At 48.3% G+C, this 18,167-nt stretch overlaps 1 protein-coding gene, 1 long non-coding RNA gene and 1 pseudogene across 3 annotated transcripts in view; 2 read left to right on the forward strand and 1 right to left on the reverse strand.

Annotated features, from left to right (window-relative positions):
- LOC147002126 (uncharacterized) overlaps window positions 1-3,734 on the reverse strand; it is a 42,755-nt gene extending 39,021 nt beyond the window's left edge. The window contains exon 1 of the mRNA XM_085828282.1: window positions 3,442-3,734. The gene's annotated coding sequence lies outside the window, so the exon portion shown is untranslated. The remainder of the gene's footprint in view (window positions 1-3,441) is intronic.
- LOC147002127 (uncharacterized) lies at window positions 3,698-5,883 on the forward strand. Of its 2 annotated transcripts, XR_015044556.1 has the most exons (4): window positions 3,698-3,805; window positions 3,999-4,116; window positions 4,525-4,668; window positions 5,284-5,883. It is a non-coding gene; the product is annotated as an uncharacterized LOC147002127 (long non-coding RNA). The 2 variants fall into 2 exon arrangements; XR_015044555.1 differs by lacking the exon at window positions 3,698-3,805 and having other exon boundaries at window positions 3,837-4,116.
- Window positions 5,884-17,299: 11,416 nt separating this feature from the next.
- Window positions 17,300-17,933, forward strand: LOC110302419 (ubiquitin domain-containing protein 2 pseudogene; annotated as a pseudogene).
- Window positions 17,934-18,167: the final 234 nt, after the last annotated feature.

Genomic DNA, 18,167 nt, shown 5'->3' on the forward strand with positions numbered 1-18,167 from the left:
GTTTAACTCCTAGCAACCACATGGTGACTTACAACCATCTGTAATGGGAACTGATGCCCTTTTCTGGTGCATCTGAAGACAGCTACAGTGTACTCATATACAGTAAATAAATAATAAATGAGAATGTGGGCTTTGATCTGGGAATATAGTTTAGTTGTCAAGTGTTTGTCTAGCATGCATTAGACCCTGGATTCAATACTGGAAAAAAAAAAGTGTAGGCATTTATAATGTACATTATATTGGTATACTGTCATGTGCTATTTAAGTTCATTGCGAAGGTTCTTCTGAGAGCCCTACTCCCTTCAGATCTAGCATATTTATGTCAACTGGTCTCCAAGACCCCTGTCTGGGGGTGGGCCAGACTCCTAACTTGTGAACAGGAAGAAAGAGAACAGCCCAAGAGTTAAAACACATGACTTTGAGGACAGCTAGAAACACACCATCACCAACAGCCACCAACAGTCATTACTACTGTTTAGCTCACAATATAAAAATAAAACAAAAGAAATCCTGCAGTGGGAAAGGGAAGTGGGGCTCAGCCACGGGAGAAAGTTCAAGCTGGAGCTCCAGCTGCTGCCTCAACGTCTCCAGCAGGACTCTTTTCTTCTTTTTATTTTGTAGATTTTTGGTTTTTTTGAGACAGAGTTTCTCTGTGTAACAGTCCTGGCTGTCCTGGAACTCGCTCTGTAGACCAGGCTGGCCTCAAACTTAGAAATCCGTCTGCCTCTGCCTCCCAGGTGCTGGGATTAAAGGCGTGCACCACCATCCCGGCTCCACTCTGTTCTTTAAAGGAGCTAGTCTACACTTGGTGTTTCCTTACAGCAGTCCAGACTGATGTCAGGCAGAGAGCCTGCAGCTCCGCTCACTCCGGGAACAATTTTTATCAGCTGCTTCTAGGTGCTTCTAGGTGCAGCTGCACGTGCACAGACTCTGCAAAGGCTCTCCACTAAGAAAATTCGTGTTTTAAAAAATTACATTCTGAGAGTGTGTGTGTCCAGAAGGTCTGGAATTCCTTTCTCAGACACAAAACCAGGCCAACACCTAGCTATGTGACAGGAAAGTTGCAGGCATAAGGTAATGTCTAAGGAGGAATGTCCTCTGATGCAAACGAGACCAAAGTGCAGGACAAACCCTGATAAAGGATCACAAAGGCTTTTTGTTCAAGACTTGCTAGCTAGATGCTATATAAACAGTAATGGAGGATAAACAAGAAAATAATTGTTCATTCCTGAAGTAAACCCAGAGTCCCCATCTCTGGCTAACATTACCCTCTTTTCAGCTCCCTGTGTTTCCTAGGGCTATGTTAGCCATGGCCTAAGTGTGAGTCGCAGAATACCACAGTGAGTGCTGTGGAGGCCAGAGGGCAGTTTACACCTGTCAGTTCTCTGCTTTTGCCCTGTGTTTTTGGGAATTAAAGACTGGTTTCTCGGCTTGGTGGCATGTGCCTTCTACTGAGCCCAACAAGTAGGTTTTTGTTCTTAATTATTTTATTTAGGGGGCTGGAGAGATGGCTCAGCAGTTAAGAGTACTGACTGCTCTTTTAGAGGTCCTGAATTCAATTCCCAGGACCTTTATGCTGGCTCACAACCATCTGTAATGGGATCCAGTGCCCTCTTCTGGTAGGTCTGAGGAAAGCAACAGTATACTCACATACATAAAATAAATGATTCCTTAATGATTTTCTTTAAATAACTGGCCTGACAAGATATTGTCCACCGGTGCAGTAGTGACACAGACATTTATGGGAGTTACCAACTAGTTTCTGCTTAGATCTAGTGCCTGATCTGTGAGGTGGAGCTTATGCCCGACACTGCTTCCAGGGCCAAGACTGTATGGCTAGGTGGTAGGTTATAGACCCCAGGGGTGAATACCTAATGCTCTGCTACATTGACATAGCTTTAAAATGACTCCCAGTGACTTCTTACTATACTCATAGAGTTGTATATTTAAAAGGACACCACCCTATTCACTCCACACCCTCCACACCCTCCAGGAGCTGCTCTGTGCTTTCCCACCTCCAGGGTGGCTGGGATTTCCCAATGCTCCCTTGGGTAGAGCTGCCCTGACTCTCACCACCTCCTGTTTCCAAGGTGATACTCAGCAGAGGGAGAATGATAATATTAAGCTCTCTCCTAGGACCTATAACTTACTTAGCCGTAAGTTCTTGGCCCCATGAACTGAGTCAGGCATGTTCTACCTCATCGAGAGATGTTACGTCCAATCAGAAAGTAGCTGGCTACTCAGGTAACATCTGGGCCACCTTTGCATTGTTCAGTCCTTCGGAGAAGCATCTTCTTGAAGTAGAAGACAAGTCACACAAAGACCCTTATCTGGTCAAAGTGTGGAGAATACGAGACAATGGAGCGTGCATCCCTAAATGGGTTGTACACACCACACCCTTTCTCCCAAAGTCAAGAGAATGCCTCCAAAGACTGGGCAGAAAGATCCTAGGAGCCAGCGGTACTGGATGACTTCATGGAAAACTTGCTTTCCAGGCACAGCTGAGCAGATGCACATATGAATTCACAGTGACTGTGACTATGTGCATAAGAGTTTTGTAACCTCAACCCAGACAAAATCACAGCATGGAGGGGGAGGGCCACCAGAAAGTCCTTCACTAGCTGAGGAGTGTACGCTGGTCCTTCAGGGGTCCTGGGAGATGGAGTCAACTTGAGGTCTACCGCACTCCAAGGCAAGTCTCTGTCCCGAGAACAATGGGCAACAAAAGATGGACTCAATGGGGAGAGAAAGAAGGAGAAAATTCAAAAGGGGGGGGGAGGGGATGGTGGGGGGGAGTGGGAGGGAGGGGAGTGGGGAGCGGAGTGGAAGGGAGGGGAGGATGGAGAGGAGTGGGGGAAGGGAGGGTGGGGAGGAGTGGGGGAGGGAATGGTGGGGGAGTGGGAGGGAGGGGAGGAGGAGGGGAGTGGGAGGGAGGGGAGGATGGAGAGGAGTGGGGGAGGGGAGGGTGGGGAGGAGTGGAGGGGTAAATATGATGAAAGAACATTGCATGAAATTTTTAAAGAATTAAAAAATATTATTTAAAATGATTTTATCAGAGAGAGAAAGGAGAGGGGAGGGAGGGAGGGAGAGAGAGGGAGAGAGAGAGAGAGGAAGGGAGGGAGGGAGGGAGGGAGGGAGGGAGACAGAGACAGAGACAGAGACAGAGACAGAGACAGAGACAGAGACAGACTATGTATGGAGATCAGATTGCAACCCAGTATATTCTCTGTGTCTATGATTCGTTCTGGAGATCCAGCTCATGTTAGTTTTTAGGCTGTAAAGTCAAATGGTGCCGAGACATCTTGCTGGTCCAAGACAATCTGTATTTTGCCACAGCATATTTTGAGGTCCTTTCTGCAGGCCATTTGGGGCCGGTGCTTCAAAGTACCTCCCAGTTAATCCCGAGTGAACACTCACTGAGGTGTCAGGTGTGAGCCTTACCTGTGCAGTTAGGCTTTATCATCTCATCTGGAGGCCACTCTCCCTCCGCTGTACCTCACTCCGGAAACAGGACAGGAAGACACAGTCAGAGGAGATGAGAGTCAGAGCTTGAGGGAGCACAGAGAATCCCAGTTAGCCTGGAGGCAGGGACGTGAAGAGCAGGTCCTGTGGGGTGTGGGGTATGGGGTGTAGGGTGTGGAGGGCAGTGTCCTCCCGGGACCTTTGAAACCCCCGCTACCCCACAGGTGCAGGTGCTGAGCACTGGCCAAGAGTCGCAGTCCGGCTTCCCGAGTCAACTGTCGCCATAGAGATGGAAGCTTGAGCTTGCAACAGAGACTGAATAGACAGAGGCTGAATAGAGGCAGTAAGAATTTCACTGTAGGCAATGGCTTGGAGTTAAGACCTTCCAGGCTGCAGGAAATGGGGAAAGGCCTCAGGGGAGAGATGTTCCCACCCTGAAGCTGGGGCAGGCCACCTTATAGGGCAAAGACAACTTCGAGGATGATTGGGAATCCAAACCTTGAGGGGATAATTCATGCTCTCCTTCATCCTGTCAGGCCAGTCTGGATGGAGCCCGAGAACTTCTCAGTCTGCAGCCAGGGACAGAGACCTGAGGAGGACTCCGTGAAGCTGTGGGATTTGAAGAGGGATAGAGGAGCACTGGAGCCAGGAAATGTGAGTGACTTCTAGAAGTGGGGTCCTGTGGGAAATGGATTCTCCTCAGAGCTCCACAAAGAAACACAACCTCGTGGAACCAGCTTAGATTTTAGTTCAGTAAGACCCAGTGGGACTTCTTACCTCTATAACTGTCATATAATACACATCTCCTCCCTCCCTCCCTCTTCCCTCTCTCCCTCCCTTCCTCCCTCTCCTCTCTCTCTCTCTCTCTCTCTCTCCCTCCCTCCCTCCCTCCCTCCCTCCACTTTCCACCTCCCTCCTTCTCATATGTGCCCACACATTTACATATTCCTGTATGGTTATCTGAACCCAGGGTCTTAGGTCGTGCCTGCGTCCTGGTGGGCTTTCAAGGGAAGCATCGCGCCTTTGAGGGGTGCTTCTCCAAGCAACCTCTCACTCACATAGGGTAATCTCACTTGGTCACTGAACTGGACTTTGGTGGAGTCACCTTGGTCTGCTGCTGGTTCCCTATCAGGGCTGAGTTTGTTCACATCACCCCAAGAATCATGTCACACGACGTGCCACACACTCCAGGAAGTCATGGAAAGTGTAAGAGAAGGTTTGCGGGACACTGATACCTTGGCTAATGGGACAGCAGCGATAAGACATTTGTTACTCAGACGTTTGGTAGTGAGAAGTGCTCATGTTGGTTTGGTGTCTCCACGGTGGTGGGCAGGGGAAAGGTTGTTCCCTCCTTTGATGGGGCTAGGAGGGGCCTCCAAGGTCGGGCTCTCTAACAGAAAGAAAAGTCAAGTCCCAAGGCCAGGGAAGCTGTAGGGGAAACAAAAACAGTAGCTGAACAAAATGCCCCTTATTCTTCGTGTGCATGCAGCTGAGGATGGAAACCAGGGTCTCGTACATGCTAAGCATGTGCTGTACCCTGAGCTACACCCTGGCCCTCAGTTGTCCCTTTTGAGCGATCAGTCGACTATGCTGAGAGGGTAAAGCCGCTGAAAGTTTTACCACTCAAGTTCTCCCTGGGTTCCTTAGGGAATCAACTGTCTTTTAGTGTAGTCTCATCCACACAGCACAAGCCACCCAAACCCTCCAGCAGTGGCAGGGTGTGTGAAAGAGAAGCAGATCTTGGGAGGTGGATTGCAGTTCTCTGACGACGTTCCAGCAGTAGTGGATGACAGTTTTGAGTTAAGGATTTTTTTGCTTCAGGTCATTGTCTGAAGCCGTCCACCCTGATGTCATCATCCTATTGTATGGAGACCGATGAGTTGTGCAAGTTGCAAGCCATGCTTCCTGGTTCCGCTTCTCAGGTCACCTAACATCTAGAAAAGTCTGTCCCACCCTCTCCCCTGATCTTCTGTTACACGGTATAAAGAGTCAGGGTAAGGCTTGATCCCTAGTCTTCTGTTCGTTAAGAAGCCCCCAAAGCCATGCTCCTGTTTACCCCGAATAACCACAGTACTTTCTGCTGGGAAAGCCTTGCCAGGCTTCTCCATTTGCTTTGTAGGAAGGGCGCACAGGGACTCATCTTGCAGTGCCTGGGAGCTCTTCAGCTCCCTTCAGGTGGGTTACTCTGTTCTGCTCGTGTTTGCCAGGTTGTTTCTCTCTTCTTCACAACCTCATTTACCACAGAGCCGATTCCAGCTTACAAGTACGGCTGGAGCGGCTTGACAGAACAAACCCAATCATCTTGCTTTGCTTTTGCTCTCAGCAAAAAATAAAAATGTAGTCACTGGGGATGTAGCTCGGGGATAGACCACTTACTTAGCATGTGCTAGGGTCTGGGTTCCATTCTCAGCACTGCAAAGTAACAACAACAACAACAACAACAACACAAATAAATAAAAGTATGCTATAGTACATCTGAGAGGCCTGAGTTGAGTTCCTTGTAGTGTTTTGCAATCCCCTCTCCTCCCTTCCTGTAGATTTAGTCCTGATGGTCTGGAGTGATTGTCCCTCATAGACAAAGGCTTTTCGCTTTCACATTCATTTGGTATTTTTGTTTGTTTGTTTGATGGTACTGAACTACGGCTCCAACCAACTCTTCACATGAATCTCAAATCATCTGTTCAAAGCCCACTCAAGGTCCTGGTGGAAGTTTGATCTCAGGACCGGGGTGGTGGCTTAGTGAGTGCAGGTGCCACACAAGCCTCACAGACCGAGTTCCATCCCTGAACCCAAGTGAAAAGCCAGACCTTTATGCATCTCTTGAGTTAGCACTCCTATAGTGAGATGGGAGGCAGATGGGATGGCAGCTCAGGACAGCCTGGAAACAAGGCCTGGAGTCCATCAGAGGTGCTTCCTCATTGTTAAGTCTTCTGGTCTGCTGGGGGTTGGGTGTGGGGAGCAGATCTCAGATCCAGCAAATGTTGTAGCTGAAGCTGGAGAGAGGGTGGGGGCTGCGGGGGGGGGGGGGGCGGCAGGGGCTGGCATCCTCAGAGCCTGCAGGGGCCTGGGGTGGGGTGATGAGGAGCAGGGACACTGAATGAAGGGACAGCTGAGGATCTAGAAGGGGGAGGGAGTTCAAGAGCAAGGCAGATAGGGGATCACTAGGTGGTTTTCAGTACAAGTTGGCTGGCTGTCATCCTGACCTTACAGTAGCATTGGCGATCTATTGTGTACAAACGGCAGATAGTAAACACTTTATGATATCTGTTGAAACCATTGCAATCTGGCATTTAGTGCAAAAGCTTAGATGATATGTAAATGAAGGCGCACCAGCGTGTTCCCAGAAGATAATACTCACGAATATAGGATTTCAAATCCCATGAAATGTTACTTTTCTTCTAATTTTCAAATATAGAAGGTGTTCCTGAGTACAGTGGCCCACTCCTGTAACCCTGGCCCTTGGGAAGCAGAGGCAGGAAGATTGCTGTTGATTTGAAGCCAGCCTTGTCTTCCTAGTTCTAAGCCAATCTAGGCTACATAGCAAAATTCTGTCTCAGAAAGACAAAGAAAAACCACCAGAGGTGGCACCATGGTCCACCTCTAACCCGGGAGGTGCGGCAAGAGCATCATCGCAAGTTTGAGGCCAGCCTGGCCTACACAGCAAGACCCTGTCTCAACAAGAACAAAAACACAAACACAAACAAACAAACAATGGGTCTGTCTGCACACATTTAATCCTAGCACTACAGAGGCAAAGGCAGGTGGATGGTTGTGACATTGTCGCCAGTCTGGTCTATGTAGAGATGTCCAGGCTAATCAAGGTGACACGGTGAGACCTTGTTTAAAAACCAAAACCTAAAAAACCTTGTGGTCTGGGTTGGCAAGATGTTCAGTTCAATGAGTCCAATCCCTGGGCCTTACATGCAGGAAGGGAAGAACTAACTTTTGCAGGTTAGTTCCACACCTGCCCTGTGGCACACAAGTCCCTACCCTTATACAAACAAATACATAGCTGTAATGTAGAGAACTTTTTAAAGCATAGCATGGCTACTACCAAATACAGAGAAAGAGAGAGGAAGGAGGGGGGAGATGAGAGTGTATGTGTGTATACCATGGCCCATGTGCTGCTGTGAGTGGAGCCTACTATCTTAGTTACTTTTCTATTGCTGTGGACAGACAGCATGGAGCAAGGCAACTTACAGAAGAAAGCATCTCAGAAGGCAAGGCAAGCAGACAGGCATGGTGCTGGAGCTGCCGCTGAAAACTTACACACACATACACACACACATACACACACACACACACACACACACACACACACACAGAGAGAGAGAGAGAGAGAGAGAGAGAGAGAGAAAGAGAGAGGAAGGAGGGGGGAGATGAGAGTGTATGTGTGTATACCATGGCCCATGTGCTGCTGTGAGTGGAGCCTACTATCTTAGTTACTTTTCTATTGCTGTGGACAGACAGCATGGAGCAAGGCAACTTACAGAAGAAAGCATCTCAGAAGGCAAGGCAAGCAGACAGGCATGGTGCTGGAGCTGCCGCTGAAAACTTACACACACATACACACACACATACACACACACACACACACACACACACACACACACACACACAGAGAGAGAGAGAGAGAGAGAGAGAGAGAGAGAGAGAGAAAGAGAGAGGAAGGAGGGGGGAGATGAGAGTGTATGTGTGTATACCATGGCCCATGTGCTGCTGTGAGTGGAGCCTACTATCTTAGTTACTTTTCTATTGCTGTGGACAGACAGCATGGAGCAAGGCAACTTACAGAAGAAAGCATCTCAGAAGGCAAGGCAAGCAGACAGGCATGGTGCTGGAGCTGCCGCTGAAAACTTACACACACATACACACACACATACACACACACACACACACACACACACACACACACACACAGAGAGAGAGAGAGAGAGAGAGAGAGAGAGAGAGAGAGAGAGAGAGAGAGAGGACATAGTATAGGCTTTTGAAACCTCAAAGCCCCACCCCTGTGATACACCTCCTCCAAGAAGGCCACCCCTCCTAATCCTTCCCAAAACAGTTCCATTAACTAGGGACGTGAACCTACGGAGGCCATTCTCATTTCACCACACACGAGGCTTGCATGCGGAGGCCAGAGGACAATGCTGTGGAGTTGATTTTCTTCTTCTACAGCTACTGTTGGTTCTTAGACTCAAACCCAGGTCATCAGGCAAATGATTTATCCCTGAACCATCTCAGCAGCCTGAGATTCAGGTTTGCAAGACAAGAACATTCCAGAAAATGGTTCTATGACTATGTGAACAACAATCTGTACTTAACACTACTGAATTGTACATTTAAAAGTGGTCAAAGTGAGCTGGGCAGTGGTGGCGCACGCCTTTGATCCCAGTGCTTGGGAGGCAGAGGCAGGCGGATTTCTGAGTTCGAGGCCAGCCTGGTCTACAGAGTGAGTTCCAGGACAGCCGGGACTACACAGAGAAACCCTGTCTTGAAAAACCAAAAACCAAACAAACAAACAAAAAAAAAAAACCAAACAAACAAACAAGTGGTCAAAGTGATAATTTTTTTCTGGGTATTTTACCATTTACAAAATTTTACCATTTTTTTAAAAAAAAATTAACCAATTTACCATTTTACCAATTATGAAAACTGTGACTGTGGGCTGCCGAGATGGCACTCCTGCTCGGCCTCACAACCATCTGTTCCAGGGCTGACACCCTCTTCTGGCCTCCGCAGATACTGCATACAGGTGAAATACATGCAGGCTAATCACCCATGCACATGAAATAAAAAGAAATGCAACTGAAAAACTGATATATCCACCAGACTACTGAGAATACAAAACCATGGTTGGCCCTTGCACTGTAGTTGGCCAATCCTGTCATGGAAAATCGAATCAGCCACAGTCCTCACTGGCACACAGATGGTCACAAATCCCATATGGTGAGACAACCAACCCCCACGGCCCCAGAAAAGAGGTCAGGGAACAATGTTTGCTTCCTAGCAAGTGAAAAGGCAGACATAAACTTGAGAATGCTTGTTGCAGTAAATCTCCAACCCAAATATGCCCCGGCAATGAAAACACGACTCAGTTAATATGAATCCATGCTGTGCGCCTAGATTGGGCAGATCTACTGCTACACTACCATCTTCCCCATCTATGAGACCCCTTAGAACTTGCGGTTTTCTTCTGCCTTGAGCCTCTGCTCTGCTTTTCTACTTCTTTCTCCTCCTCTGTGTCCTCTCCATCTTCCATTTTCTCTTTCTTCTCTCTCCCCACCTTCAGCTCTATCTTCCCTTTATCTGCCCAACCATCAGCTTTCCTTTATTTTACAAATTAGTGGAAATCACCTGAGTGCTGACTGATTCCTTGTTCACAGCCCCTCACACCGAGAACGGAATTAACATCAATATAATTAGCCCCAGGGCTGTCCACAACATACACTGCATTCCCATTTTGAGAGCAAGATGGCCCTTGCTCTCCCCTCTAAGGATGAAGGAGTTAATTTCACCGGGCTCCACCCTCCTGCCCCAGTCACGTGTCTTTGGAGTGAAACTGGTCAGGGCCTCTTCGCCCCAACTGCTACTTCTGCTACTTTTTTTGGGAAGGACTTTGTGCTAACTGGTGCTTTTTTTGGCTCTTTGACAAATTGCATTGTTTGCTATAAAAAGCTCAGTCATAAACTGAAGAAAAGGGAGCGAAGGGCTATAAAATGTCAGCTGCGCATCACGTGGACCTTTAAAGAACCATCTGCATGCGGAAAACCATCAAGTGGGGCCATGGGAAATATTCTTCAAATAGTGTGAAGAGGAAATAAATAGAACCTCAGTCAGTCTAGCCGGGTGCACGTTTCACCTAGAACAGAACGCGTCCCTAGGAATCGGGAAGTTGGGAGGCATTCAGCTGCCTTGGGGTCTGAAGTCCACTGGATTCCGGAGCTCGAGAACGGACTCTGCCTGCCTTTGTCATCTTTGATTTCTGCTGGGTCTCACTTCTACCTTCTAGACCAATGTGAGCACTGAAATATCACTTAAGGCAAGGATATTGTTGGTTAGCCATAGATACTTTTATTATTATAAAAATTTTCAGAAATAAATAAGCATAAACAAAATTCACTTGTAAACCCACCAGCTAGAAATGGTCCCACTAACGTCCTGTTATAAATTCTGGTCACCTGCCACACAGTATCTTCCTGACACTAATTTCACCCTCGGTAAAAATGGGTCCAATAATCCTATTTAGAAGTCATGTGAGAATGAAAAATAAGCGCTGTTCATAAAATGTTCAGCCTGGCAGACCATAGGTACTCAAGTTTTTGACTATTCTCCCGTACTACCACAAAGCAGAGGAGGTCTTCATTCTCTGCCCCTCCTTCTCAAAGACAGGTGCACACTTCACCCAGAATACACACCCTCCCTCCCTCTGTCCTCCCTCCTTCTTCCCCTCCCTCACCCTTTCTCTGTCCCTTAATAGCATACTACAAACCTTTATATGAGTCCACAATTCATTCCAAGTCAGGAGGAAAAGGGACACTAACAGAAGTGTGGCTGTTCTTTCAAAGATGCAGATCATCACACCACACACACAGGAATCTGCACACACAGACACACCACACACTTGTGTTGCTGACATATGGGAAACTGAGTAAATTTGAGTGTATAACCTGATACGTATTGACATGTGAACCACTCATTACATCAAAAGGGAGGAAAAACATCTTTCCTAGCTGGAGATGATGGTGAATATCTGTAAACTTAGTTCTTTGGAAGCTGAGGCAGGAGGATTACTGTGAGTCTGAGGCCAGTCTGGGGCTACACAATGAGTCTGAGGGTAACCTGAGTTACATAGCAAGACCTTGTCTCAAAACAAAAAAAAACAACAAAAATCCCAAAAAGAACAGATTTTTTTTTTTAAAAAATTTGTCTTGGATTTTATGGCCCCAAGACTCTTGAAACAGAAGGCTCAGAGGGCAAAAGCACACATATACTCGATACAAGCTGTGAAAGCAACGTGGGAGACTATGAGGAGAAGAAGATCCAAAGAATGAGTTGAACACACACGTGTGTGCACTTGATGAAGGGTCAACACTGACTGACTGATGTATAAAAGTCTAACCCACCACTAAGGTCACACACATCCTGGTCTGTTTGTGCTCTTTTCATTAAAAGAAGTGTCTCTGTGTGTGTGTGTGTGTGTGTGTGTGTGCGAGAGAGAGAGAGAGAGAGAGAGAGAGAGAGAGAGAGAGAGAGAGAGGGAGAGGGAGAGGGAGAGGGAGAGGGAGAGGGAGAGGGAGAGGGAGAGGGAGAGGGAGAGGGAGAGGGAGAGGGAGAGGGAGAGGGAGGAGAGGGAGAGGGAGAGGGAGAGGGAGAGGGAGGAGAGGGAGAGGGAGAGGGAGAGGGAGAGGGAGAGGGAGAGGGAGAGGGAGAGGGAGAGGGAGAGGGAGAGGGAGAGGGAGAGGGAGAGGGAGGAGAGGGAGAGGGAGAGGGAGAGGGAGAGGGAGGAGAGGGAGAGGGAGAGGGAGAGGGGAGAGGGAGAGGGAGAGGGAGAGGGAGGAGAGGGAGAGGGAGAGGGAGAGGGAGAGGGAGAGGGAGAGGGAGAGGGAGAGGGAGAGGGAGAGGGAGAGGGAGAGGGAGAGGGAGAGGGAGAGGGAGAGGGAGAGGGAGAGGGAGAGGGAGAGGGAGAGGGAGAGGGAGAGGGAGAGGGAGAGGGAGAGGGAGAGGGAGAGGGAGAGGGAGAGGGAGAGGGAGAGGGAGAGGGAGAGGGAGAGGGAGAGGGAGAGGGAGAGGGAGAGGGAGAGGGAGAGGGAGAGGGAGAGGGAGAGGGAGAGGGAGAGGGAGAGGGAGAGGGAGAGGGAGAGGGAGGGAGGGAGGGAGAGGGAGAGGGAGAGGAGAGGGAGAGGGTGGGAGAGGGAGAGGGAGAGGGAGAGGGAGAGGGAGAGGGAGAGGGAGAGGGAGAGGGAGAGGGAGAGAGAACCCTCAGAGGCCAGAAGGGGTCATCAGATATCCTGAGCTGAGGTTACTGGTGGCTGTAAGTACCTAGCACGTGGGTGCTAGATACTGAACTCTAGGTCTGTGGCTGAGAAGCAAGCATTCTTAACCACAAAGCCTTGTCTCCGGCCCCTAGATTCTCTTCTGTGACCTTCTGTTCTGCAGGTCTAGGGAAGGGACTCCCACTCAGGGCCTCATCACCTGCTTGATGGGAGAAGGCAGACTGTGTCAATGGCTTTCCTGTTTCTGCCATTTGCTCGAATCCCTTCAACTTGAAGTATTTAATCTGTCAACACGCAGTGTTTGCAAGCCTTGCTATGCTTGTCCCTGGACTGTTCCACTTTCTCTGATGTGTCCATAGCCCAAAGCAGCCAGCTCTTCTCGCTTGCATTAAACACATATCCTGGAGATCAGTAGAAATTTTCAGACAAGAAGTTTCTGGCAGCTATTTTTGTGACATCTGCTGCTAAGAATCCACAAAAACAGGTTGGCTTGAGGCAAGACTGGCAGTGTGAGTCCACAGCAGCCTCTGGCTTCTCTCAGCTCCTCTTTGGAACAGAGAGAGAATTGGAAAGGGGCACAGAAAAGGCACTGGGATTTGAAGCTGTTGGGCCAGGCACCCTCTGTCAAAACTGGCTTCTTTTCCCATTGGCTGACCTTACACTTTGTTGAGACACAAGATAGTTGTAGTCTTGATACTAAAAACGTAAGGATTTCTGCACTGGGGGCTCAATGGGAAGGGAATGTCTACGTTACTTGCCAGTTAGAGCTCACTCCTCCTCAGGGGCAGGGCTTGAGCCGCAGGGTTCTATAATCTTGTACAAAATATTTCCACCATCACAAAGCTCATTCAAAAATAAATAAATATCCGCAGCCCCACAGATGTTTCCTTATTTGCCGAAGGTAAAAGAAGATAAACACACTTACTGTGATCCACAATATTTGTGTAAAAGGCACCACACTAGAGCTGTCCTAAGTACACTCAACAATAATATTTGGGGAACTTTAATTTCTTATCTCGGATGGCTTCTCCCCACATGGATGCAGCGTTGGCTTTCTCGCCCAGGGTCAGCACCTCCAAAATCAGAAGAACCTGTACTTCCAGGAATTGGCTTTCCCCAGCGAGACAATGGGGACAAGTCTGGGTCCCCTCCCCTATGAGTATCAAGTAGAGGCTGGTTGCTCCATGTCTGCCACCCATGGCCACCATTCTAGACCAGCTCAGCCAGGCTCACATGGGCTCTCCGACATGAGGAGCCTCTGAACTCCTGGAGGGTACATTATAGAGCCTCTTGCTGGCCTCTTTGTTGACACAGGGCGCCTGGGTTGGCTTGAAGGCCTGCTCCTCTAGTAAGCGGTACTGCTGGGGCCTCTCTTGGGGAACAACCAACTTAATACATTTTTCTTTCCAGTGCTTCTAAAATTTTTTAACTCATGGCTGGGAAACTGGCTTGCAAAGGTTGGAGTAGGAACCCGTTTGCACTTTAATTAGGTCATTCCAGGCCAATGGCGCATGCTTTTTTGATCATGATACTCTGGAGGCAGAGACAGGAGGGTATTTGTGAGTTTGAGGCTAGCTTATACTACAGGATGAGTTCAAGGCTAGCCAGGCCGATTTCGTGAGACCCCGTCTCAATAATAAAATAGACAAATTAATTAATAATAATAAAAAAGGCCAGCATGGCTACTTCCTAGGTGTTAGGCACAGTGCCACACTCAGGGGATCAAGAATTGCCTAGCACCATACTTCTGGGGAGAGACCCAGATATGGAAGGCACTTACTCTTCTCTAGCTGGCTGGACTTGCTAAGAATTGGGTAGTTAAGCCTGGTGGCTAAGAGTGAGCTAGAGAAAGACGGAGCCAGGGGACTACTCTGTTCAGGTGGTCTGGGAGGGTGTTCACAGGCTGGTGGATTCTCGGAGCTCAGGGAAGGCCCTGGTAGTGAATAAAGTGTTGTCAACAAGTAGATTCTGACTGAGGGCCTGGGCACAAGTGTGCATGGTCAGCAAGCCCATCAAGAAGGGAGCTGAGTGGAATGTAGGGAAACTTGTGTGAGGACTGCTTCCCAGTTTGCAGCCCAAGGCCAAGGGTGACAGCCTCGTTGTGGCATAGTGCCCTGTTCTGGAACTTATAGGCAGGGCTCACCTTAGTGACCAAGGCCCAGAGCTGTCACCTGGGGTTCTGGCCTGGGCCCAGGGTACAGATGACTGACTGGTGTGGTTATCCTCCACACTCAAACCTCAGAGGAACACTTCCGGGGCGTGTCATGTCTGATGGTGGCTTTGAGCTGGGCTGTGGGTAAGACTCCTGCGAAGGCTGACCCAGGAACTGCTTTCCCTTAGGGAAAGCACCTCCCTCTGAGGACAGAGGCACTCACTGGGTGCCATGTAGTTCTGAAGCCTTATTCTTGGGCTTCTGCTGCGCAGTTTGCCCAGCATGGAACTTGCCTTTTCTCTAAGGTTTTTTGGCATTTTTGTTAAGAATCATAGGGCTATAATTGCATGCGTTTACCTTTGAGCCCTTTGTCGCATTGGTGTACACTTGTGCTTTGTGCCAGGCTCCACGCTGGTTTGGAGCCCCAGGCTCCGTCCTACAGCTCAGCTGTAGACAGGGAAATGGGGCACTGTTTCTGCAGTACTGCTTCTCTTAGCTTCACACTGCTTTGGCTATTTGGAAACTTCTGTTTACACTTTGTTTTTTTAACTTCTGGAAAGAATCTCATTGAAATACTGAGTATGTAAATTATTTTCAGTAATAGTTCATTTATACAACAGCAATTCTGATCCATGACTATTGGGAGGTTTTTGTTTTGTTTTTTTTAAATTTTCTAATGTCTTCATCTGACTTAATTTTTTCTTATTTATTTTCCCTTCAGCCCATCTTATTGCTCTGGCCAATGGTGTTTTAAGCACCATTTCTGAAGCGAAAGTAGAGAGCAGACATGTTTACCTCACCTCGTTTTCCCCACTTAGTGCATGGTTAGCTATCAGTCTGTTGCATATAGCTGTTCTTCCTCCTCCTCCTCCTCTTCCTCTTCTTCTTTTTTTTTTTGGTTTTTCGAGACAGGGTTTCTCTGTGTAGCCCTGGCTGTCCTGGAACTCATTCTGTAAACCAGGCTGGTCTTGAACTCAGAAATCTGCCTGCCTCTGCCTCCCAAGTGCTGTTGCTATGTTCCTTCTTTATGGTTTGAGAACTGTATCATCAACATATGTGAAATTTTGTTAAAAGCTCTTCTGCTCTAACTGGTGTTTTATTTGGGTCGTTATTACATTTGCTAGTTTGTATGTGTTGAACCATCCTTAAGTTCTTGAATGAGATTAACTCGATCGTGTTGTGTGATCTTTTTAACACACACACACACACACACACACACACACACACACACACACACACACACAATGTAGCTCCAGTTGGCTTTGAACTAAGTAGTTGAACATGATCCTAATCTCCTAAGTGCTGGGTTAAAACCTGGGTATTTACATTTGTTGTTGTCGTTGAGGGTTTTCACATTGGTTGGTTTGTCGGTTACCTTCTCCTCTAACTATAAAACCATGCTGTTGACTATTTAATTCACACTTCTTTTCTCAGCTCCAGTCCCACTGGCAGACTCTGATCTGTCTCTCTGGAGCCATGGATTCCATAATGCATCCATCTAAAATGAGGATTCCTTTTACAGGCAGTGTGGTTCAAGATAAGAGTTGAGACGGGTGTATTCGATATAGAAGACAAGGTTGTTTCTGCTCCCAAGAATTCTTTACCGTTGAGTTAAAATTTACACACCTGACTGAACTCCATCTCAAAAAATAACAATCAGGAAAAAAAGCAAAAAGGTTCAAATAATGTGAGACAATAACATTCTTAAACTGAAGGCACAAACCAAAACATGGGCTTTAAATGAGTTCCACCTTCCCAGTGTCAGGGTGACATATAAGGCTACAGATGCTGTTCCTAAAGTCACATGATGCACCTTTTTTGTTTTTTTTTCACTGTTTTTCGAGACAGGGTTTCTCTGTGTAGTCCTGGAACTCACTCTGTAGACCAGGCTGGCCTCGAACTCAGAAATCTACCTGCCTCTGCCTCTCAAGTGCTGGGATTAAAGGCATGCGCCACCACTGTCTGGCTATGATGCAACATTTTAAGGCATGAGTTTTTTAGTCACTGTTAGCTTAAAGTTGCCCCTCAAAATGGCAGTGCTGAGGCCAATGTCTTAAATAGGATTTTGGCTGGGTTGAAGCTTAAAGATGGGTTTCTGCTAACGAGGAACCTCTCTTAATCTTGCCCCCAAAGGTCAACTACCTTGGGTAAGGGATCTAGTTCCCTGTCAACATGAACAGTCTGTATCAGCCCAAGGACCACTCTGTTGACTGTCATATAAAAACCTCTTGCTCTTCCACTACTTCGCTTCTTTGGTTCCCAGTGAACCTTTCTTTCTCCCCAGATAGTGGTCCAGTTCAGTGGCTTCACTACACCTTACATTTGTTGCTGAAACCCTGGATGGAACTAAAACAGTAACTAATGATGTAACTTCAGAGGACGGGGAGGATGGGGCCTGGCTGCCTGGCAGCAGCAGCGGCAGTGCTGGGGCCTAGACGCGGGGGCGTGGGGAGGCACAGCACGAGCAGGTGCTGCGGCCCGCCCGGGATGGGCCAAGTCCGGCCTGGCGGGGCCGAGCAGGAGCCGAGGAAAGCACGCGCGGGCCGGGCCTGCGGGCCAGGAGGCCGGGGGCTGAGGTAGAAGTGGGCATGGAGGAAAGGGCTGGGCGAGGCGGTGGGACGAGCACCCTTTGGTGGCAGCCACGGCCCCCGGGGCGGGTACGTGGGCGCCCAGCAGCCCAGACTCCTCCCGCATGGGAGTTGCTTTAGGTCATAACCAGCCTTTGAAAAAGGAGAAACCAGAATGGAAAATCGACTATCCTCTAACAGATGGACAACTGCGCAGCAAGAGGGATGAATTCTGGGACACTGCACCAGCTTTTGAAGGCCGGAAAAGAGATCTGGGATGCCTTGAAGGCTGCTGCACATGCTTTTGAAAGCAATGATCATGAACTGGCACAGGCAGTCATGGACGGTGCAAACATAACACTACCACACAGTGCACTGACAGAGTGCTACGATGAGCTGGGCAACCGGTACCTGCTGCCAGTCTATTGCCTGGCACCGCTAATCAGCACGGTAGAGGAAAAGAGTGACATAGAGATTCTGGATGTTCCTGAGCCACCTCCCAATTCTGGACACGCATCAGCTCTGTCTGCGGCTCTGCCCAGGCAAAGACCTCAAGCTTGTGGTCTGCACACAGACAGTGTTTCACATGAAGAGGCCCTTACCTGCCGGAGAGTGTGGTGCCAGGCAGCCAGCGGTGGTTCTTCTCTGGCAGGCCTCTCACTGATAAGAGGAAGCCGGAGGAGCTGAAGATCCCCAAGGACTGTGGTGCAGGTTATAGTGAGCCAGCCTGTGCAAACCCCACCACCAGTGGAGAACTGAGCTGGGCTAGCCTTCTTCCAAGATCCCTCGGCTCCTTTTTATTGTTACCATTTCCCACTCTAAGGCGTGAAGTTTATTTTCACTGCTCTGAATTCCCTATGAATGGATTTAGTTCTGAGGAATTACCAGTGGAAAAAAAAATCCCATCTGTGATGGAGATCAACAAAAATAAGAAAACACACAGAGCCAAAAAAAAAAAAAAAAAAGATGGAACTTCAGGTGAAGATGCATATG

The sequence above is a fragment of the Mus caroli genome, unplaced genomic scaffold (genome assembly GCF_978045245.1).
Source record: "Mus caroli unplaced genomic scaffold, Mus_caroli_1 scaffold_11, whole genome shotgun sequence".
NCBI classification, from domain to species: Eukaryota; Metazoa; Chordata; class Mammalia; order Rodentia; family Muridae; genus Mus; species Mus caroli.